This window comes from Lithobates pipiens, unplaced genomic scaffold, assembly GCF_037356315.1.
Source record: "Lithobates pipiens isolate NorthernLeopardFrog02 unplaced genomic scaffold, aLitPip1_a1.2 Scaffold_160, whole genome shotgun sequence".
In the NCBI taxonomy this organism is placed as follows: Eukaryota; Metazoa; Chordata; class Amphibia; order Anura; family Ranidae; genus Lithobates; species Lithobates pipiens.
In genome coordinates this window covers 1,951,304-1,977,044 of record NW_027507749.1, presented here as the reverse complement: position 1 = coordinate 1,977,044, position 25,741 = coordinate 1,951,304, and the positions used below count along the sequence as shown (strand labels likewise).

General features: G+C 43.0%; 1 pseudogene; it reads right to left on the bottom strand.

Moving 5' to 3' along the window:
• Nucleotides 1-865: 865 nt before the first annotated feature.
• On the bottom strand, nt 866-24,113 carry LOC143986464 (vomeronasal type-2 receptor 26-like; annotated as a pseudogene).
• Between the last annotated feature and the right edge of the window lie 1,628 nt (nt 24,114-25,741).

Here is a 25,741-nt window from a genome sequence, read left to right as displayed (position 1 = left end):
ACTACAGGACATGGTTCCAGTAATCCATGTCCTTGGTCTTCTTGTCTTCAGCAAACTGTTTGCGGCTTTCTTGTGCATCATCTTTAGAAGAGCACTGACAGGCTGACCCCTCACCCCTTCAACCTCTGCAGCAATGCTGGCAGCACTCGTCTATTTCCCAAAGGCAACCTCTGGATAAGACGTAGAGCAAGTGCACTCAGCTTCTTTGGTCGACCATGGTGTGGTCTGTTCTGAGTGGAATGTGTCCTGTCAAACTGCTGTATGGTCTTGGTCACCATGCAACAGCTCAGTTTCAGGGCCTTGGCAATCTTCTTATTGCCTAGGCCATCTTATGTAGAGCAACACTTCTTTTTTTTTCATATCCACAGAACGTTCTTTACCATGAGGTGTCATGTTAAATTTCCAGTTACCAGAATGAGAGAGTGAGAGCGATAACACGAAATTTAACACACCTGCTCCTTTTTCACACCTGTGACCTTGTAACACTAACAAATCACATGACACTGGGGAGGGGAAATGGTTAAATGGTCCCAATTTGGACATTTTCACTTACGGATGTACTCACTTTTGTTGCCAGCGGTTTAGACATTAATGGCTGTGTGTTGAGTTATCTTGAGGGGACAGCAAATTTACACTGTTATACGAGCTGTACACTCACTACTTTACATTGTAGCAAAGTGTTATTTGTTCAGCGTTGTCACATGAAAAGATATAATAAAATATTTACAAAAATGTGAGGGGTGTAATCACTTTTGTGAGATGCTGTATAGATGTGTAAAGCACTGTGTACAATTGACCTCACTATATGAGCATCTGTAAAATGTAAATAAATATATAAGTAAATGAAAACAACTGATAACCCCGTATTGCTCCATACATATTATCGGAGAACATTTTTTGTATTCAGGTCGGGTCTGAACAGAATTATGTAACTTTTTGGGAAAAATATACAGCCAAGAAGTCCAGAACTTGAGGCCATTATAGCAAAAACCTCCACAGCCACCATATACTTCCCTCTGGTGCTCAGATAGGCCGGGATCATGGCAATCCAGACACTGCAGAACACCAGCATGCTGAAGGTGATGTACTTGGCCTCATTAAAACTGTCCGGTAATGTCCTGGCTAAAAAAGCTATAATGAAACTCACAGCTGCCAGAAGCCCCATATATCCCAGGACAGAGTAGAAGCCAATAACTGAACCCTCATTACACTGAATGATGACCTTCCCCTGATAAGAGTGAGTGTCCCGATCCTGGAATGGGGGAGAAATAGACAACCAAGTGACACAGATTATGACTTGAACCAGTGAGAAGATACAAATGATAGAATTGGGCAGTTTGGCTCCCACCCATTTCCTCCAGGGACTTCCAGGTTTGGTGGCTTTAAAAGCAATACACACCATGATACTTTTGGCAAGTAGAGAAGAGACGGCAACTGAGAAGATGACACCAAAGGAGGTCACACGCAACATGCAGGTCACATCTACTGGATGGCCGAGGAACAAGAAGACTCAGAGGAAGCTCAGCATGATGGAGACCAGGAGAAGATAGCTCAGGTTCCGGTTATTAGCTTTAACAATGGGGGTGTCCCGGTAATGTATAAATATCACCAATATTAAACCAGCCAGAAGACAACAGAGGATGGAGACAGCTGAAAATACTGCAACAATGGGATCATCAGTGTAGGAAAGAAAGTCCATCAATTTAGGAAAACACTGATCCTTCTTTTCATTTGGCCATTCTTCATCAAGACATTTCATGCAGTTTTCACTGTCTGCAGAAAGAACAATGGAAACACAAAGAGCATCGGGGTCAGATCTTCTGAGAAAATTAATTGTCTTGTGTTGCGTCACAGATAGCAGTGGGATTTCCATCAGTGCATTGTGGAAGAGTAAAAGAATATATAATAAATAACATATACTGTAAATATAATACAGATATAAATATAGTATAAATATAAATTATAATGTAACAAATTACCTAAATATTTAATCAATAAAATGTTAAAGAGATTAATTAATTTAAGATATAGTGATGGGGATGGGGCTCACTGCCGAGAAGATGGCCGCAGTCAGCTCTGGAGTCAGATTTGCACACAGCGACTTACACAGCATCAGGGAAAACCTAGAAGAACCGCCCACTGCGATACAAGCTCCTCTACCCTCCAATATGACACTGGCAGATCTCTGGCACATAACAGCAGTGGAACACTCATGGAGGGCATGGAGGAGAAAGCCTTCAGAAAACTTCTGGAAAAGGTAATACCCAGTTCTAGAATCACAGCACCCCATGCTCCAGCCAGAACAAGTCCAAGTTTAAGCAGACTAACTACCAGATAGACACTGGACCCTAGAACCGATAGAGGATTTCCCTACCAAAGGGTAGTCTATCTTAGATACTACCATGAAGGAGATGTTGATCTCCCTTAGAGGCACTATTCATAGGGATATGATGTCCTTTTAATCCCAAGTGAGAAAAAAAGGTGACAGAATTGGGGGACAGAGTTCACCATATAGAAAATAAAATGGGTGACTTTACCACAGCTCATAAAGCACTAGTGGATGCACGTAATGAGCAAAAAGATGAAGTGACAATGCTTAAAGCTAAGATTGCGGACCTGGAGGACAGATCGAGGAGAAACAGTGTGGAATTCAGAGTGGTGGAAACTGTCCCTCTGGTGGACCTTTGCCACTATATGCAACAGTTAATCTCTACCCTGCTCCCTGCTTTACAAGAGAGGGAGCTTGTAGTGGACAGAGCCCACCATCTTCCTCGCCCCTCACATCTGTCAGATGTTCCCCAAGAACAGTATAGCAAAAAATCCACTTCTTTCATGTCAAAGAAGACCTCATGCAATTTGCAAAGAAAAAATTCTCCTTCACCAGACCCCTACTTGGGTAATACCCCCTTTACTGACTTGTCTCAACACACGATTCAAGCACGTAAACAATTAATGCCTATTATTAAACTTCTGCAAAACCATCAACTAATGTACTGAAATAAATATTGAAATAAATAGTACCCGAGTGGTGGCTATGGATTTCGTCTATTTATTTTATATACATATTAACTTGTCTATTCCTTTAGTTAGCCAGTCTATTAAAACTCTAATAATGTTACTGTCGATAGTACAATGATATAAGGTTAGCTATGAAAATTTTCCAAGAAAATAGGAAATGCTAACATAAAAACACTAAAGGAAAATATAACAAAGATTAACAATGATACATTTTGTAAGGCAGTTCTCTAGATATTGTCTCGTCAGCTGGGCTCAAAATGGCAAAAGAGAAAGCTTTCCCGCTCAGTCAGCACTTTTTAATCACTTCAGCCCTGGTAGGATTTACCCCCTTCCTGACCAAGCCCTTTTTTGAGATAAGGCACCGCATCTCCTTAACTGAAAATTGCACGGCCGTGCGACATTGTACCCAAACAAAGTTGAAGTCCTTTTTTTTCCCACAAATAGAGCTTTCTTTTGGTGGTATTTGATCACCTCTGCAGTTTTTTTATTTTGTGCTATAAACATCAAAAAAACGCAATATTGTTTTACTTTTTGTTATCATAAATATCCCCAAAAAATATATAAAATAACACATTTCTTTCACAGTTTAAGCCAATATGTATTTTTCTACATATTTTTGGTAAAAAAAATAAAAATTGCAATAAGTGTATATTGATTGGTTTGTGCAAAAGTTATTGCGTCTACAAATAAAGGGGTAGATTTATGGCATTTTTATTATTTTTTTTTTATTAGTAATGGCGGTGATCTGCAATTGTTATTGTGACTGTGACATTGCAGCGGACAGATCAGACACTTTGGCACTATTTTGGGACCAGTGACATTTATACAGAAATAAAAATAGACATCTCCCTGTTCTGCCTCTCCATGCCATGATTGCGGGCCACCGGCAGACATCGAGTCCGCTGGACTTGTGGGCACACTCCAGCAGCATGCCGCCAGTGGCGTGCACGTGTCGGCTTCCTGCAGATGATGCATTGGCATACATGTACATTGTTTTGCACACCCGTGCTACTTTGCCGACGCATATCGGCGTGAGCCAGATGGCAAGTGGTTAAACTCCATCCGTACACCACCCAGACCCAACCCCATTGCCAGCCCATCTAGGTTTATGACGAATCAAAGTAGTTACAAGACAGTCCTTCTGAATATATTATGTTTCTCTCTGTTCTGCTTTATTGGCCTCTAGGGGCAGCATTCGTCCATTCGTCATCGCTATGTGACCCAGATCATCTTCAGTGACTGCTGATCTTTTGATATTCTGTAGCTCACCTTCATCAATCATCCTGGCAGCAATGGCCCTCTTTGAAGCATGCTTGCAGAGTGTTAATCAAGGATTGAAATCTTATCACACCAGTTGGTCAGGAGCCAAGCTTTTGTTCCCATCCTTGCTAGGGGGCATGACTTCTTTCAGATGAACACTGATATGCTACAACGCTTTGATGTGCAACTTGTTACATTCCAGTTAGCTCCCAAGAGTGTGGAGGATCGGTGTATCCAGATTTCATATTCAAACACATCTTGTATTATGAAATAAAAATCTTGCCTTCCAACATATTAACCGCTAGTTCCATGACTAACATTACATCAGTATCCTTTAGGATACTGATGTAACAACTCCTCTATGTCACAAATAATACCCAGGTGCTTCCTTCCCAGCAATGATCTCTCCATCCAGAACCAGGAGTGAAATATCTTCCCGACATTTCTCGTTCACCACCGTGTATTGACCTGGCATACAAAAGACATCAAGGGCATGCCTCCGACAAAGGGAAATGTCAACCTGCCTCCAGCTTTCATCCTTTCTGAACACATGGGGGTAATTTAGCCTCAGATGCAACAAGGTAGAATCCCCAGTCAGTAAGCCCATTGATGCCACCAAATATACAGACTGGGTCTACACTTCTGTATACGGGATCAACAAGGAAGCATAACGCCTTTCATAATCCAAACTAGCACAGCCCATCCAGGCATTCAACCGCCACTTTGGATTAGTGTAAGTGACGTGTTTTGGCAAAATCTTACTGAGCTGTGATGCTAACTCATAAGGCCACTGAGCATCATACAGAGACTGTACAATAAGCTTGAAGTTGCTTGATACCTCCGCTTGCCCCTGCATGCACGCCAGAGCCCATGACAGATTTCTGTCCTGTACCATCACACTCTCTATCAACCTCTCAACATGGTGAACAAAATCCTGAGCCACTTTAACCTGGGTATTTATGTGACTTTGTTGAATGTCAAGGATGCCACCAATCTCTCTGAGTAACAAAGCCCTGCTTACTGTCTGAAGCTATGGCTGAGTGTTTGTTCCTCAGGATACTGATGTCCACTTCATTAATAACACCCATCCCAGCTCCTATTCCCCCCAATATACTGCTGAACACATCCTGCCTGTTTTGGTTACTCCTCAGAAATAAGCGTCCTGAATGTACCTCATTCCATGTCTGCATATCTCTGGGAGTAAGCCACTGGTACAATGACTGCACTTGATTCAGTGTATACTCAGCACATATAGGGTAATAGGCTTTTATCAACCAATGTAAGATGTTGAAGCACCATGTGGTGAAGGCATACTGTATCTTGGTAGCCAATGTTGGTTCCCTTTTCTCTAATGGGGCATGCTTCTGTGTGTAGTCACTGGCATTACCTGTGTAAGGTTCCAACCTCTCAGGTGAGATATCAACCAGGTGTATCTCCCCCATATCTAGTTCTGGTGTCCCACTTGTCCAGTAACCGAGAACCTCTCTGTAGGACTGCTAAGATTGAGACACCACTCCTACAAGGAATTTCTCACCCCATTGATATGTTACCTGGCCAACAGACATCTTACTTATGCTTAAGTGCCAGTCTCCTGGGTACCTGCACCATTTTAATTCAGTTATGTCAATATATGTCACACATTAAAAACATTTCCTACTTTCAATTCCTCCTCGCTCAAAAACATATTTTACATTTCTCGTTCTGAAGAATTGGATAGGTTATATTCCTTCCTCAACCTCCAACCCACTGCACTTGTATTCACAGTATGTTTGCATTCATAAAAAACAAGAGAGACTCTGGCAAATGTTTCATAGGTCTTGTTGATGGGCAAAGTCTTTCAGATTCAGCATTAGCGCTAAATTATCCATAAGAAAAAAAAAAAAACGTATATTGTAAATATTAATCTGAATCTTTTTGTTTATCCCTTCTCTTCTGAATGTTTGTCAGAACAAATTTGCAGTGTGGTATGGCAGAGACGAACCAGCAACCAGATGAATATATTTCATTTATGTTCCAGAGCCATCTCCAATCTCTCTCCACCAGGACTCTGGAATTGAAAAACAAGAGCAGAATCAAATTCTTATCCACAATATCTACTCTAACTTTAGTTGCCATTTTAACCCGTGTGTGTCACCTTGTGTGTCTGTACCAAAGCCAAACATTCCAGGGTAATTTGGGTGATTTCTGTTATCATTGTGATTTAAAAAGTAGCCAAACAACTATGTGATCATAAATGGCTTCCAATGATCACTATCCTTAATTAAAAGAAAGAGTTTTTTTTACTAAAAATATATATATGTGTGTGTATGTGTATGTATATATATATATATATATATATATATATATATATATATATATATATATATATATATATATATATGCAGGGGCGGACTGACCATTCGGCCACTCGGGCCTCGGTCTACTAGGGGGCCCCATCAGGGTTGCCAGCCTCAGTAGAAACAGGGACAGTATGTAAAAATTTGAGTTTTTTTTACATCCATCTCTGAAATGTCCCTTACTGACATCCTTTTGGTCTAAAAAAATCCCAAGATTATAGCTGCCCCGCCTCTCCAGTACCTTCTCAGCCAATAGAAACATGTCTGTGTATACTGTGTGATTGTATACTGTGTGTGTGTTTGTGTATACTGTGTGGCCCCATAATCTCCTATTGCCTGGGGGCCCCATAATATCCGATTGCCCAGGAGCCCATAAGTTGTCAGTCCGCCCCTGCATATATATATATATATACAGTGGTGTATCTCTCTCTCTCTCTCTCTCTCTCTCTATATATATATATATATATATATATATATATATATATATATCTATATATATATAGATAGATAGATAGATAGATAGATATATGAGTTGTCAGTCCGCCCCTGCATATATATATATATATATATATATATAGATATATATATATATATGTGTATATATATATGTGTGTACAGTGGTGTGAAAAAGTGTTTGCCCCCTTCCTCATTTCCTGTTCCTTTGCATGTTTGTCACACTTAAGTGTTTCGGAACATCAAACCAATTTAAACAATAGTCAAGGACAACACAAGTAAACACAAAATGCAATTTGTAAATGAAGGTGTTTATTATTAAAGGTGAAAAAAAATCCAAACCATCATGGCCCTGTGTGAAAAAGTGATTGCCCCCTAAACCTAATAACTGGTTGGGCCACCCTTAGCAGCAACAACTGCAACCAAGCGTTTGCGATAACGTGCAATGAGGCTTTTACAGCATCCTGGAGGAATTTTGGCCCACTCATCTTTGCAGGATTGTCCTAATTCAGTTACATTAGAGGGTTTTCGAGCATGAACGGCCTTTTTAAGGTCATACCACAACATCTCAATAGGATTCAGGTCAGGACTTTGGCTAGGCCACTCCAAAGTCTTCATTTTGTTTTTCTTCAGCCATTCGGTGGTGGACTTGCTGGTGTGTTTAGGATCATTGTCCTGCTGCAGAACCCAAGTTCGTTTCAGCTTGAGTACACGAACAGATGGTCGGACATTCTCCTTCAGGATCTCTTGGTAGACAGCAGAATTCATAGTTCCTTTTATCACGGCAAGTCTTCCAGGTCCTGAAGCAGCAAAACAGCTCCAGACCATCACACTACCACCACCATATTTTACTGTTGGTATAATGTTCTTTTTATGAAATGTAGTGTTCCTTCTACGCCAGATATACTTGGACACACACCTTCCAAAGAGTTCCACTTTTGTCTCATCGGTCCACAGAATGTTGTCCCAAAAGTCTTGGGGATCATCAAGATGTGTTGTGGAGAAATTGAGACGAGCTTTGATGTTCTTTTTGCTCAGCAGTGGTTTTCTCCTTGGAACTCTGCCATGCAGGCCATTTTTGCCCAGTCTTTTCCTGATGGTGGAGGCATGAACGCTGACCTTAACTGAGGCAAGTGAGGCCTGCAGTTCCTTGGACGTTGTTGTGGGGTCTTTTGTGACCTCTTGGATGAGTCGTTGCTGCGCTCTTGGGGTAATTTTGGGCGGCCGGCCACTCCTGGGAAGGTTCACCACTGTTCCATGTCTTCGCCATTTGTGGATAATGGCTCTCACTGTGGTTCGCTGGATTCCCAAAGCTTTGGAAATGGCTTTATAACCCTTTCCAGACTGATAGATCTCAATGACTTTCTTTCTCAATTGTTCCTGAATTTCTTTGGGTCTCGGCATGATGTGTAGCTTTTAAGGATCTTCTGGTGGACCTTACTGTGTCAAGCAGCTCCTATTTAAGTGATGCCTTGATTGTGAACAGGTGTGGCAATAATCAGGCCTGGGTGTGGCTAGAGAAATTGAACTCAGGTGTGGACAACCACAGTTATAGTATGTTTTAACAAGGGGGGCAATCACTTTTTCACACAGGGCCATGATGGTTTGGATTTTTTTTCACCTTTAATAATAAACACCTTCATTTACAAATTGCATTTTGTGTTTACTTGTGTTGTCCTTGACTATTGTTTAAATTGGTTTGATGTTCCGAAACACTTAAGTGTGACAAACATGCAAAGGAACAGGAAATGAGGAAGGGGGCAAACACTTTTTCACACCACTGTACACACATATATATATACACATATATATATATCTATATATATATATATATATATATATATATCTATATATATATATATATATATATATATATATATATATATATATATATATATATATGCAGGGGCGGACTGACAACTCATATATCTATCTATCTATCTATCTATCTATCTATCTATCTATCTATCTATCTATATATATATATATATATATATATATATATATAGAGAGAGAGAGAGAGAGAGAGAGAGAGAGAGAGAGAGAGAGAGAGAGAGAGAGAGAGAGAGAGAGATAGATATATATTACTTTTTTTTTTTTTTAAACAGCGGTGATCAAATACCACCAAAATAAAGCTCTATTTGTGAGCAAAAAACTGCATGGTGGTGCAATTGCTTTAATTATACCTTGTAAAAATACCTTTTGAAGCTGTCAGAAAAATTAGGAGAGGGGAGGGACTTAGTAGCTTTGTAGCAGTAGTAATAGTGATATTAGTAGTAGAAGTAGTAGCAGTACTGGTAGTAGTGGTATTAATAGTAGTAGCAAAATACACGTGAACAGGTCTGACACCATTTTTATTTTAGTCAACAAACCCATGTGTGTTGTCAGAACACAACAGGGCTTAGGAGCTGAGTGCATTTCTGGCAGGATCAACAGGTATCTTCCTGTACTTGCAGGGTCTTTAGAAGGATAAAACATAGGGAAATGTGCACACATTGCAGAGATAGATATCATAAGTCTGTTCCCTCACATACACTTTAACCACAGCGGTAACTCCTTCCCAGTCCAACAATAACTTGCTAACAAATGCAAACTCTACCGGAAATGTTGGAGATCTCTCCTTCTGGGCATGGGATGCACTCATAGCAGCATTTATGAATTGATGATCCAAATTTTTTTCTGCTGCCGGGTAAACATGGATCTGAACATCGAGATATCGGGATCTGAAATTATAAAAAAAAAAGAAATGATAAAAAAATGAAATTAAAAATGATAAATTATTATTATTATTTTGTAAATATCCATCATATCCCACGAGGCTATATGAATTACTTGTTACAAATATGGATGAGCCGAACACACCCACCCCCCCACCCCAGTTTTGGTATGCACCATAACTTGCGAATGGGCAAAAAAATCGAACACCATTAAAGTCTATGAGACACGAACATGAAAAATCAAAAGTGCTAATTTTAAAGGCTTATATGCATGGTATTGTCGTAAAAAAGTGTTTGGGGGCCCGGGTCCTGCCCCAGGGGATACGTATCAATGCAGTGATTTCAATAATGCTTAAAGAGAAACAATAAAAGTGAAATATTCCTTTAAATATTTTGTCTGGAGGGTTCCTTATTCTGCCTGTAAAGTAGTGCATTTTATCCATGTTTACAAACAGTACCACAGCAAAATGATGTTTCTAAAGGAGAAAATTTAATTCAAAATTGATTGCAGCTGTATTGTCGGATCCTGGCAATATCGATAAAAATCATTAAAAAAACGCCCCCCTGTGGCAAAAAATTTTTTTAAATGTTTTTTTTTAAATGGTGTGGGGGTCCCCCCAAGATCTATACCAGATCCTTATCCGAGCATGCAACCTGGCAGGCTGACGGAAAAGGGGGGGATGAGAGAGCGCCCCCCCGAACCATACCAGGCCACATGCCCTCAACATGGGGAGGGTGTTTTGGGGTCCCCTCCAAAGCACCTTGTCCCCATGTTGATGGGGACAAGGGCCTCTTCCCCACAACCCTTGCCCGGTGGTTGTGGCGGTCTGCAGGCGGGGGCTTATTGGAATCTGGAAGCCCCCTTTAACCCCCAGATCCCACCCCCCATGTGAATAGGTATCTACTCATTCACCAAAAAAAGTAGAAATGTCAGGAGACAGTTTGAGAGAAGTCCTTTATTATTTCACGGGACGCCTCCCATCGATGCAGAGTTTTTTCTGCACTGTGATCGAAGATGGATGGACATCGCAGGACATTTTTACTTTTTAATTTTTTTAAATAAAGGACTTGTCCCAAACTGTCTGTTGACATTTTTACTTTTTTGACACTACAACAATGTACCCGATACCCATTCACATGGGGGAGCGGGTTCTGGGGGTCCCCTTGTTAAAGGGGCTTCCAGATTCCGATAAGCCCCCCGCCTGCAGACTCCCACAACCACTGGGCAGGGGTTGTGGGAAAGAGGCCCTTGTCCCCATCAACATGGGGACAAGGTGCTTTGGAGGGGACCCCAAAACACCCTCCCCATGTTGAGGGCATGTGGCCTGGTATGGTTCGGGGGGCGCTCTCTCATCGCTCTCTCATCCCCCCTTTTCCAGCAGCCTGCCAGGTTGCGTGCTCGGATAAGGATCTGGTATAGATCTTGGGGACCCCAAAACACCTTCCCCATGTTGAGGGCATGTGGCCTGGTATGGTTCCGGGGGGGTGCTGCCTTGTCCCCCCCCTTTTGCTGCGGTCTGCCAGGTTGCGTGCTCAGATAAGGGTCTGGTATGGATTTTGTGGAGGACCCCCACACCATTTTATTTTACATTTTGGTGCGAGGTTCCCTTTAAAATCCACACCAGACCTGAAGGGCCTGGTATGGCTTTTGGGGGATCCCCACACTATTTTGTTTTATTTCGCACAGGGTTCCCCTTAACCACTTCAATAATCTATATTATATATACTACACTGCCTGAATATAGATTCTACACTGAATATCTATGCTAGACTGTATGTGTGTGTGTGTAGTGTGTATATATATATATATATATATATATATATATATATATATATATATATATATATATATATATATATATATATATATATATATATATAATACACTGCCTGCACGCTACTAACTTTAACTTTTAAACATTAGTAATATCCTCAAAAAATTCAATCAGTTTAGTCTGACATGATCTACCCTCAGTAAAGCCATGCTGCTTTGGGTCCAGCAAGTGACTATTTTAAAGGCTTATATGCAAGTAATTGGGCATACAATGGTTATGGGGGTCCAGGTACTGCCCTGGGGACATGTATCAGTTAAAAGAAAAATGGTAAAAAAATATCATTTTTAAATGAGTGGTGATTTGCTTAAAGTGAAACCATCAAAATGAGAAATAACAATAAAAATGAAAAATTCCATCAAATATAGTGCCTGGGGGGCCCCATTAGGCTGCCTATAATGTGGCACATCTGTACCATGTATAGAGCCTGCTGCAGCAATAATGACATGTATAAAGCCAACAAAAATATAATTTTCCATTCAAGCTTTCTTTATTTTATAAACAATGGCTTGGGGAGCCATTCTCTTTGATGAGGCTACAATTTAGTGCACTCGGAATAAGATTAGAGATTTTTGGATACATTCTGGTGTCTCTTTGCAGATTTTGGTGCAGAAAAATTTGTCTTTGGGTGTTGGTGGTGCCTTCACACCGTAACCCTATAGAGCTACTCTTGATGAATGAATGAATGAATGAAATACTTATATAGCGCACAATGCGAACTGAATCGCCTCTAGGCGCTGTGGCGAGCTTTGATCATCTGCTAAAAGAGGAAGGTCTTGAGTTTTTTCCTAAAAGCCAGGTGATTTTCTTCCAGGCGGATGTTGATTGGTAGAGCATTCCATAGCAGAGGCCCTTGGACAGCGAATCTCCGATCACCCTTGGATTAATACCGGGCTTTGGGCACGAGGAGGAGGTTTTTGTTGGCTGATCGAAGACTGCGGTTTGGTGTGTAATGATTTATTTTCTCCATTAGGTATTGCGGAGCTTCTCTATGCACGCATTTGTGGGTGAGGCAAAGGGTCTTGAACGTGATCCAATTTTTTACGGTTAGCCAATGTAAGCTCCTCAGTGAAGGAGAAATGGATTCCCAGGGTTTTTTTCCTGTTATCAGCCTTGCCGCCGTGTTTTGGATCAGTTGTAATCGCGCAAGTTGATATTGTGGTAATCCTATGTAAAGCGAGTTTGCGTAGTCCAGTCCTGAATTAATGATTGTTCCAACTACCACTGCTTTGTCATTCTTTGGGATAAAAGGGATGAGTCTGCGAAGCATGCGCAGTAGATGGTGAGATCGACTGACTACAGATCCTATTTGCGCATCCATTGACATTTGTGCGTCTAAAATAACCCCGAGACTCTTCGCTTTGGTCTTTGGGAAGATCGTCTGCCCAAAGACGGTTGGTGGAGACCAGGAGGTTTTGGTTGCGGGCTTATGATTTGGGTGTAAGATAAGAAGCTCTGTCTTTGATTGGTTCAGCTGGAGGGAGTTGGTGGTCATCCAGTCCTCTATTGATTTGAGGCAGTTTTCAAGTTGTTGTTGGTGATCTTTTTTTCCATTGATCCGGAAATAAAGTTGTGTGTCGTCAGCGTAAGAGTGGAAGCAGAGATCTGAGCATCTGATGATTTGAAGGAGTGGGCGAATGTAAATGTTGAAGAGAACAGGTGACAATGGAGAGCCTTGAGGGACTCCGCAGGTGACTGCCCGAGTTTCGGAGAGGAATTTTCCTAGTTTCACTGTCCGTGACCGATTTCCTAGGAAGGACGCGAACCAATGGAGATCTACAGAAAGAATTGATGACAGAAAGAATTGGCCTTGCTGTTAAAAATTGCAATGATATGTACCTGTAAAACAGGTGTGGAAAAATTGTTCCTTGAGCATTATTTGTGCCCATGAAACCTACACGAAAAATGTCTTCCAGATGAAATCAACACCCACAAAAGCTAGGCAGCTTAGACAGTCTTTTAGAGATTTGAGATCCAGAAAGCACATAATCAGCGACATTGGCATCAGGGGCTTGATAGCTTCTGCTAATCCAGGACTGATACATTTTGATAAATGTCAGCCGTTCCACGGAGTCTGTGGACAGACACGCTCTCTTATCTGTCACAAAACCTCTGGCAGCACTGAATGCCCATTTGGGAAGCACGTTTGATGCAGGGCAGCCCAGCAGCTCTATGGCATAGTAGGCAAGGTCTGGCCATTGGTCTATTCTCATGACCTAGTAACTCAGTGGATCGTCAACTGGAAAGCTCTCCATATTTTTTTTTTGCTCCTAGATAATCTCCCACCATATGATGAAGACGCTGCTGATGGGATTTGGAAGTTGACAGCCCTGAGTGCTGAGGACTAAAAAATGTTTAAAAGCCATCGTTGAGGCGGCCCCTTCTCCACCGCTCCTCTCTTGACCAACAGAAGCCTCAAAACAACATTTTCCACCAGATTGTAACTTACCAGAATCGGGAAAGGCGCTACATAAACTCCTCTTTACGGTGTCCTCAAGAGATTCCTCCTTTGCTCCCTCTGTGCAGATGGGATGAGTTTTGAGACTTTGCCCTTGTAACGGTGGTCAAGAAAGGTTGCCAACCAAAAGTGATCCTTCTCTATAATACCACATATTCTTGAGTTCTTTTTCAGTCTTTGAAGAATGAGGGAGCCCATCCACTGCAAGTTTTCGGAGGCATGAGAAGCAGACTCCTAGGGGTCACTGAGGATTATAGTATCTGGAACTATCTCCTCCCAGCCACGTACTACCCCCAAGGGTTCTGGGGATGGAAAACGACTTGTTAAGGGTCGATGTATGTCTTGCTCTGCTTCATTACCTCCAAAACTGCCGGAATCCTTCTCCTCCTGATCCTCCCTCTCCTCTTGTGTGTTCTGTGGTGTAGGAGGAATGGTGTCTGAATAAAGAGGGCCTTGAGAGGAAAGGACATCCTCCTCTTCCTCCCGCTGCTCTGCCTCGAGTGCCCTGTCCATAATGCCTTGCAAAACAACCCTTGTGGCCTCCTCAAATAGTGACATTACAGTGCATGCATCCTTTATCAGCAGCCATTGGCGTGAGGGGAAAAAAAGCCAAGCTGGCCTGAGCCTGTCATTGTGCCATACTTACACTCGTTGTACTCATTGACGGCCCTCTGCTGCATGTACAGCTATTGCAGCATTGCCAACCTTGAGGTCCACCTGGTGGGCATGTCACAAATCAGGCAGTTTAGGGGCAGGTGGAATTCATCAGAGGAGGGCATTGAGGAAGAGCAGGAGGGGTGGAGCTGACAAATCCTGCATCATCACCACTAGCTTTATGGAGACGTGCCAGCTGTATAAAGACAACAAGCTGCAGCACTGAACCCTGTCCTGCATCCTTCTGAGTAAGGAAGGACTGAACAACCCCCTGTTTGATTCGCAGCAAAACGGCGAACCCCATTGAAACCTACGGGAGCCGAACAGGAAAAATTTAAAGTATACATTTTGAAGGCTTATATGGAAGTAATTAGCCATAAAATGACTTTGGAGGCCTGGGTACTGCCCTGGGGGACTTGTATCAATAAAGAAAAAAAAATTATCGATTTTTCTGGAGCAGTGATTTTAATTATGCTTAAAGTGCAACAATAAAAATGAAAAATTCCATTAAATATAGTGCCTGGGGGGTCCACTTAATGTGACTGTAAAGTGGCGCATCTGTAGCATGCATAAAATATGCTACAGCAAAAATGAAATTTCTAAAGAAACAAAACAATCAAATCCCATTTGAATTGACTAGCGGTTACAATTACTGGCACCCGGCTATTAAAAAATACAAAAAATGGCATGAGGTTCCCCCCCTCCCCAGTCCATACCAGGCCCTTTGGGTCTGGGATGAATTTGGAGAGGAACTCCCCACCAAAATGTAAAAAAATGTGGTGTTGCGTTCACCCCAAAAAGCATTCCAGACCCTTATCTAGGCATGCAGGCTGGCAGGTCAGCAAAGGGGTACCTGAACCATACCAGGCCACATGCCCTCAATATGGGGGGGTGGGTGTTTTGGAGGAAAGGGGCTAGGTCCCCCGGTGGCACCACCCTCTTCTGACGTCACGTGACTTCACAAAGGGGCTGAGTGTAGTATCCATGCTGCCCCGCCCATTGCCTATATAAGAAATGTCAAAGAGCAGAGCAGGTATATGGCGGAATGCCTCACAGGAGGAAAGAACGCTTGTTGTTAATTTTTATTTTTCAGGTATGGCGGGTGGTGTGATTGACAATGGATTTACATGGATGGACACAATTTTTTTTATTTTTTAATAAAGGAGTTTTAAAAAACTGTCTATTGTGTTTATTACTTTTGTACACTTTTAAAGGTGAAAGAGTAGGGGTATTATGTATCCAATATCCATTCAAATAGGGGGGGGGCAGGATCTGGGGGCCCCCTTCCTAAAGGGGGCTTCCAGATTCTGATAAGCCCCCTGCCCGCAGACCCTGACAATCACAGCCCAGGTTTTCGGGAAGAGGCCCTTGTCTCCATCAACATGGAAACAGGGTCCTTTGGGGTAGGGGAACAGAGCTCCCCCATCCCAAAGTACCCACCACCTATATTAAGAGCATGGGGTCTGGTATGGTTCAGGAGGGGGCCCACTTGCTTGCTCCCCCTTTCCTGACCTGCCAGGCTGCATGCCCAGATAAGGGTCTGATGTGGATTTTGGGGGGTACCCCACACCGTTGTTATCTTTATTTTGGCATAGGATTCCTCTCCAAATCTAATCCCAACTCAACCCAACTGAAAGTTCTTCAGGTGCTTTTTTTGCAAGCTCCAAGTGGGCTTTCATGTGTTTTGCACTGAGGAGCCATCTAGCCACTCTGCCATAAAGCCCTGATCGGCGGAGGGCTGTAGTGATGGTTGTCCTTCTGTCCCATCTACACACAGAATCTCTGGAACTCAGTCAGAGTGACCATTGAGTTCTTGTTCACCTCTCTTACTAAAGCCTTTCTCCCTTGATTGCTCAGTTTGGCAGGGCGAGCAACTCTTGGAACAGTCCTGGTTGTGTCATTCTTCTTCCATTTGAAAATGATGAAGGTCACTGTGCCCTTGGGACCCTTCAGTGCACCAGAAATTTTTTTCTGTAGCCTTCCCCAGACCTGTGCCTTGTAATAATCCTGTCTCTGATCTCTGCAGGCAATTCCTTTGACCTCATGGCTTTGGCTTTGATACATTATGCATTGTCAGCTGTGAGGCCTTTTATATAGGTGTGCACCTTTCCAAATCATGTCCAATCAATTATATGTATCACAGCTGGACTCCAATCAAGATATAGAAACATCTCAGCAATGATCAAAAGAAAGAGAAGGTACTTGAGCTAAATTTCAAGTGTTGCTGCAAAAGGTCTGAATACTTATGCCAATGCTATATTTCTGTTTTTCGTTTTTCCATAATGTCAGGGATGTATATATATATATATATATATATATATATATATATATATATATATATATATAAAATGGAATTCATGTACAATTTCCTGTTTTTATTAATAAGCAAGTATCAAACCAATAAAGGCAGCACAAGGGTCATTGGTTCAAATACCATCTTAGATTGTACGATTGTTGAGGGCAGGAACTTGAATGAATTTAAAAATATATACAGTATATATATATATATTGTAAATATTAAAGTGCTGTGTAAATTGAGATTACTATAACTATATAGGTACCTGGAATAAATAAATAAATATAAATATGCTATATACTAAATTCCAACTACAAGATTGTACAAAATTACTCCATGAATAGAAACTGACTCACTTCCGGTTCCGGCGCCGCATGGAGTAGCTGTTCTCCTCACAGCTCCCGCAAACCGCCCTCCACATCGGCCTGAAAACTCGCCGTTTTCTGCCCCCGAAAGCTCTACCAGCCTCCTCCACGACCCCGGCCACGAGATGGACCGGTTCGTTGAAAAAACCGGGCCGCGATCGTACGCGGCCGCCGCCGCGCGGCCGGCCCTGCCGCAAATCGAGGCCCCGGCTTCGGCCTACCTGGATCCGGCCTGTGCGGCCCAGCCTGAGGAGATGACGCCAGCTATGGAGGTAGGAGATCGGCCCTCTCATCCATCCAACATGAGAGACACTTTACCACCACAGATCCAGGCCCCCCCTCCTCCATCTAGCCCTGAAACGTCTCCCTTCATGCAGCAGCCTCACTTACCTTCACTGCCACAGGATCATCACACAGAACTCCTGGCACAGGCTGTGGCTGCTCTCCTCTCCCCTATGATAGCTGCATCAGTGGAGAAGGCTGTCAGCTCAGGTATGCAGAAAGTCCAAGCCCAGCTGGGGGAACATGCATCCAGACTGAATGAAGCAGAGCATCGCATATCCACCATTGAGGACGAACTTTACCAGACGCAATCCCTGGAACATGCCCAGGACAGAACGAACAAATTTATTCTGGAAAAACTCGATGACCTCGAGAACAGGTCCAGGAGGAACAACCTGCGTTTTGTAGGTTTGCCTGAATCGCTTCAACAATCTGCCCTAATGGAATTATGCGCTCGTCGCATTCCTGAAGCTCTGGGTCTGGGAGGCCCGTGTACCGTGGAGCGCGCTCACCGCGTGGGGGCCTTCAACTCGGAACGCAAATCGCTGCGCCCGATCATAGCCAAATATCTTAACTACTCAGACAAAGCCGCCATACTGCAACAATACCGGCAAACAAGATCCCTGCAGATAGAAGGAGTCCGCATTCTGATCTTCGCTGATTATTCGGTAGACGTTTCTAAAAGACGCAAAGCTTTCCAGCATGTCTGTGCAGAACTTCACCAACGGCAATTCAAATTCACACTGGCATTCCCGGCTACCCTACGGATCAAAACGCCCTCCGGTGAACAACTGTCCTTTCAAGACCCAGAGGAAGCATCTTCCTACTTGAAATCGTCGCGATCAGGCTCCCTCCTCAGCCCCACACCTAAGGCCCCACCAATCAACCGGGCCCTGGATCAGAGGAGCCCGCGCAAAGACTCTCCCAAGCGCTTCAGGGCCTCGGGTCCAACTCAACATGGCCTGACCACACGCTGAGGGGCACGCTCTGGCCCCGCTGCTTCCACACGCAAGTGTTTCCTTCTTTACGGCTCTGTTTGGCCTTCCTCCGTACCTGGTTAAGGTGCTCTGAATTTGGACTCTCCCTCCTGGACAGTCCACACCTCACAGGTAATATCCGTTACTACTTGATCGGACTGGCTGTTCTGTCTGCCTACATCTCGAATTGACTCTTTACTGTCGAACTTTTTCGTTATGTTCTATTTTATTTATATTTTTACCCTTCCTCAGTGGTTCATGGTTATAGAGGTATTTTGCTTTACATGGCAACCTATGTTCACTGACCTGTGATATTTATACTTTTTTCTCTTTTTTGTGTATACATTCATGCCCTCTTCCCCCTGGGTTTCTTTGTGCAGACCTGCTTCCACACACTGCTCTCCCGCATGCCCCGCTGTTGCCTTGTACCCCATCTCCGAGGGGCGGAAGCCCCTGACATGATGCAGGGCTGGTTATGGGAACTGGTCTCCACAGTGATCCCCATGCGGAAAAAAGCGAAGTTGGTTAGCTATTATGTTTATTTCTGCTTGTCCTATCTTTGGTTACTGCTACAGTTCTACCCTTCCCCCTCCTCTCCTTTTCCTCTACCCAATAATTTTACTATTAGTACACGCTTGCTCATCGTCCCCCTTCTTAGGGCTTTGCTCACATGCTCCAGTGTAGATAACTACTGCTCTCTACACACAATCACACACATCCTAATGATTTTACTACTTGTTCATCATACCCCCGTCCTAATCCCATCATGCTGCGAATAATTTCGTGGAATGTGAAGGGCCTTCGTTCCCCCTCTAAGAGAATGAAGGTTCTTCGCCATCTCAAACGGCTCAAAGCAGATATAGCTTTGCTTCAGGAGACACACCTTTCTTCACCCGACTTTGTTTGGATGAAGAAACTCTGGGTGGGGGCGGTAGCAGGCTCAGAAGCTCTAGGCCGTAAAGCGGGAGTCCTTATCCTTATCCATAAACACCTCCCATGTACCATACTGTCAACGGATACGGATACTCAGGGCAGATTGCTCTCTATTCGTGTCCGCATTGGGACAAAAGAAATAGTGATATCCAACATATACGCCCCAAACAGTCCTACGAAACAGTTCTTCAACACACTGACCACTTGGCTCCTGCGCTACCCTTCCTTACCCCAAGTCGTTGGGGGAGACTTTAACTCCGTAATACACCCACTAGATGATAAATCTCCGAAACGACGACTTGACTCGTCCTCGACACCGACCAATGCTACATTGTTAGCGGACACAATGGAATCCCTTCGTCTCCTTGACTTATGGCGCCTACACCACCCGACTGATAGGGAATTCTCCTTTTACTCCCATCCACACAACATATTCACCAGGATTGACTACATATTTAGCTCTCATGACCTACTCCCTTTCATTCCGGATGCGGAGATACATGATATTGCTATCTCTGATCATGCTCCTATTTCTATATCTCTAGAGACTCCTGACATTCATCCGAATCCCAAACTTTGGCGATTCCCCGCCTTCCTCCAACACAACGCGGACTTTCACACCTACATTACCAAAGAATGGCGTTTATACACACAAACAAATGCGGACCATGCGGATAACCCTAATCTGCTATGGGACGCAGGGAAAGCTTTCCTTCGGGGACGCATTATCTCTTATGCATCCTCCTTCAAAAGGAATGCACACCTTAACTACAATACGGCCAGTTCCAGACTCCATCAGGCCCAACGTACACTTTATACCCATGACACACCTGAGAACCGGGAAGCTTGGCGAATAGCCAAACAATCTTTTGAAACTTGGGCCGACACACTGGAATCGATTAAGAGAGCTCACTTTGATGCCACTCTTCACAAATTTGGGAACAAAGCCGGTAAACTGCTAGCCAGACTATGTAAGGGCCCCTACCGCCCAACTATTATCCCTGCTATCCGGGAGCCTGATGGCTCTATAACGACGTCGCAAAAGGGCATAAATTCAGCCATGCTACGCTATTATACGGTTTTGTATGCGGCCGACCCTATCGACGAGCATACGGCGCACGAGTTTATAGACAAAGTGACTCTGACTCAAATATCCTCCTCGCAACTGGACTCTCTAAATGCCCCCATATCTCTTGCGGAAATAACCATCACGATCCGGACTCTAGCCTCCTCAAAAGCCCCTGGTCCAGATGGACTAACGGGCGAATTTTATAAATCCCTGAACTCACTCCTAGCACCCACACTTGAAAGGGTATACCAACACATATGGACAGGGGGCCCCTATCTACCTACGGGTAACCAGGCGATAATAAAACTGCTAGAAAAAAAGGGGAAGGAACCTACAGAACCAGGCTCTTATAGGCCCATCTCGCTTCTAAATCTTGATGTCAAGATCTTATCCAAAATAATAGCCACAAGGCTAGCTGATATCATCCCTTTTCTGATCCATCCTGCCCAGTCAGGCTTTGTGAAAGGCAGAACGGCGACGATCAACATCAGAAAGGTGATGATGGCACTAGAGCACGCTAGATGTAACCCGAACGGGGATTTTGCCATTATTACTCTTGATGCCGAAAAAGCTTTCGACAATGTTAGTATCGAATGGCTGTCTCTGGTTCTGAACAAAATGGGATTCACTGGCCCTTTCCTACATCTCGTAAAATCTATGTACACCTCTCCGGCTGCCAGATTGGTTGCAGCTGGCCTGCTCTCAAATGAATTTCGCCTACATAAGGGCACGAGACAAGGCTGCCCCTTATCCCCTCTCCTCTTTAATTTGGCCCTGGAACCACTATCTAGGTATTTGTTAACAGTAGCCCCAATCCATGACATTTCAATAGGGGAGCAACAATTGAAGACGTCTCTCTTTGCAGATGACGTCCTCATATTCTCCGCAAATCCTTCCGCAGATATGCCCACGATAAAGAACACATTTGATCTATTCCGAAAATGTTCCGGTTTACGCATAAATTATTCCAAGAGCGAGATATTGCCCCTCGGTCCCCTCCCACCTCCGGCCTGGTCTCACAATTCCATCTTCTCGATAGCTAAATCACATATCACTTACCTGGGTATCAAAATAGGGAAACTCCCTTCCTCACTCTACCATCTGAACTACCCTCCCCTCTTTACCAAGATCACTCTGGAACTTGAAAACTGGATGGATCTGCCCCTCTCGCTCCTGGGAAGATGTCACTTGGTAAAAATGGTCAGTTTCGCACGCCTGCTATACCCTCTCCAAACGATACCTTTACTTATCAGACACAAGGACATTCAAATTTTGAACTCTGCAATATCAAAATTTCTTTGGCGAAACAAGAGACCACGCATTGCTTTCTCGAAACTTCATCTTCCCAGGACCGAAGGCGGTATTAGTCTTCCGAACATTAGACTGTATAATTTAGCATGTCTTTTGAGGGTGAGCCTAGACTGGATTACCCAAAAGTCCCAATGTTCCAACTTTCATCTGGAAACGGCAATGGTCCATCCCTATTCCCTTACTGCCCTTCTTCACTGCAAGTGGAAATCTCTATCAACTCCGCATCAACACAACCTTCTGCTGAGGGACACTGCCATTGCCTGGAGGGAGGTAAGGAAAAGTCTCCGTCTCTCTCCTTTCATCTCTAAATTCCTCCCAATACAAGGGAACCCAAATTTTACTCCGGGCCTGGAACGACAGCCTTATGATGAATGGCGCCAAAAGGGTCTTGTTACTTTTTTCTCCATGTGTGATCCGGATTCTGGTCGGGTGGCATCATTTAGATCTCTAGCCGCAAAATTTTCTCTTCCGGATGCCTCGAACTTCCATTATGGTCAATGTGTCAGCTTCCTTCAAAAAACCTGCAGGAACGAATCCGCCAGATTCGCTACATCGTTCATGGAAACACTCATTCAGAATGACACCTGCAAAATTTCTGACATATACAAACCTTTACTATTGAAAACTACTCCCTCTCTAGCCTCGTCTTCAGTGCTGAATTGGGCAAAGGACTTTCCAGAAGAGGACATAGTAGACAAAATCCTGCAAGGCCTCAATTCTGTGTACAATCTGGTCCCTAATGAATCGTGGAGGGAAACCCAGCTGAAAATCACTCACCGCGCCCATATTCCTTTTCTTCCAATTCCCAACCATTCTTCAGCCTCTACCTCACCCCCACTGTGCCCAATGTGCCAGCAACCCAAACCTTCTCTCGTACACCGATTCTGGACTTGCACCTATATTGCTACTTTTTGGGATCAAGTTCTGGCTTATATCTTCCGGATTACGTTGTTGAAACTCCCCAAGAACCCGCTCCTCCTCATCTTTGGGCACTGGGACCACACACTACTCCCCTGGTCAACCGCTCCCAGCCCACCGGGGAAGGACTGGTCCTTGATCTGCCTCCTATTAGCCAGAAGGGCCATACTGGCCAACTGGACCTCTACATCCACGCCCTCCATTTCACAGGTCGAAAGGGATCTCCTACAACTCCTTTTTCGGGACAAAATTAATGCTAACCTGGACCACCAGAAAGCCTCCAAACGCTTTCACGACAGATGGGACCTTTTTGTTATGACGCAGCTCTCTCCACACGACCGTACGCTCCTTGATAAACACTCCTTTGTGTACAAAGATCCCCGTCGAACATGAACTTTTCTACTACTGGATGTTTCCCTTCAATAGAGTATTGGACCTAAGCCCCCCCCCCTTCTTTTTCCTCCCCCCCCTCTCCCATCCTCTCTTCTGTTTTTACCATATCTGGTTAGCTCCATGAGGTTAGTTTTAGAGCCTCCTGGCAATTAGATCCATCCAGTTATAGTCTCCTCATGTCTTTCTAGTCCTACTAGGGAGTGGATTAGTGTCCGCTCTCGTTTAAGTTTTAAGTCTTTTGTTTCTTTTTTCTTTTCTTGTATACGCCTTTAAGATGATGAGAGTCTCGTCTTGTTGTTATAGTCTGCTGTGTACACTGTACTTTACACAAAAAAAAAAAAGAAAACACTTGTATCTGCTGATGATGACTTTATGTACTGTTCTAACATTTTTCAATAAAACTTTATTCAAAAAAAAAAAAAAGAAAGAAACTGACTCCGTGAGTTACCCCTTTCACTTACAGGCATGTAATATCATAAAATACTAACTAAACATTTCCTATAAAAAAAAAAAAATCCCTATAAATCCTAATTGTGAGCCTCTTCAGCAAACAACACAAACAGAAAACAATCAAGTAACGTCTTACTTTGCCTCTTTTCCAGAAGATAGGATTGTTCATATTGGTAAGCATTTCCGGCACAAAGTCTGGTCTTATAATGGCAATTCGATAAAAGGAATATAATGTTTTGTTAACAGACGACCAGCTTTCTAAAATAAGATCAGTTGGAACTTCTCTTCTCTTATTGAAGTAGATCTCAACACCGGCTGATTCCACGTAATTAACATTTCTCACGTATTTGTGCAGCTTTTTCATGGAAGACAGAAATACACACATCACCATATTACCATAACACCAATCTAAAGGATACGTTCAACTTTGGTAACATGCTGCAAGTTACACCCATATTCAGAGTTTAACATGTCACATATTACAGATGCACCAACTCCCACTTCTCCCTGACCCCCTGTTTTGACAACTAATAGGGGATCTTCTCTCCCCGCTAGCTGTAACTATTGAAAAAAATGTGGCCACGCGGGGCTCCGTCCACCCACCTGTATTATTCATTTACAGTATTCTGTGAATGAGAAAACTATGGGCTGACATCTTGTAGTTCTCAATGAATTACCACGGTGATGTTGAGCACTGTGGTAGTTCATCGATTCTTCCTTTGTGTGTATCCACCTTCCTGTACGAGGTGAGAGGAGACAGATACATTGAGGAGTCTGCAGGAGCCCTGAATTGCATCAGCAAACTGCTGATCATGGGTGCAATGCTTTGCTTTAACCGATTCCCACCCATCCAATGGCATAATAATGCCGGCAGGAACCTCTTGTCAATCTGGGTGGATGCCATATGAGACAGTATTGAAGTGGTTAACCAACTCAATACTGGACACTTTCACCACCTTCCTGCCCAGGCCAATGTTCACCTTTCATTGCCCTCACATTTTGAATGACTATTGCTCAATCACGCAACACTGCACCCATATAAAATGTTTTTTATTTATTTTTATAATTTATTATATATATATATATATATATATATATATATATATATATATATATATATATATATATATATATATATACATATATATATATATATATTAAATATATTATATATATATTTATTATATTATTTATATTATTTATTTATAAATTAAAAAAAAAAATTAAAGTTTGAAAAAACATGTTTATTTTAGTTCATGTTATAAAATTTTGCAAATCAGCAATTTTTCTTCACACATTTTGACCAAAATTTATACTGCTACATGTCATTGATAAAAATAACCCAAATCAGTGTATATTACACAAATGTATATTACACAAATGCTAGGAGCCTAGCTAACAAAATGGAGGGAGGAACTGGAGCTGCTATTACATGAGGAGGACTTTCCGGCAGACTTGGTCCAGCGGACCGGAATCCGTCGGACAATACGATCATGTGTGGGCTCCAGCTGACTTTTTTTCCCCAAAAGTCCGACAGACCTAGAAATAGAACATGTTTCAAATCTATCCGACGGACTCAAGTCTGATGGACTAAAACTGGAAAACTGTTCGTCTGTGTGCTAATCCGATTCAGAAAGTCCGTCGGACCTCCGCCGAAAATACCTAGTCTGTCGAAAAGTCCACTCGTGTGTACGCGGCATTAGACTTTATGGGATAAACTGAAACTTGGTTTAAAAGCTTACATAATTGTCTGACAAATATACAGGGATATTCCTTGTATCGGAAAAACAGGGAAGGTAGAAGAGGGGGAAGGGTGTGCCTATATGTAAAAAATTATGTAAGGGTGGCAGAGAGGAGCGACATTTTGAATGGGACTGGGAGGAGTTGGAATCAGTGTGGGTAGAAAAGAGAAGAAGGAAGTGGGAAATGAATAGTGGGGGTATGTTTTAGGCCATCCAACCTGAAGGAGCAGCGGGGGACCTACTATCACCGTTAGAAATGGCAGTGAGGCAGGTAAAT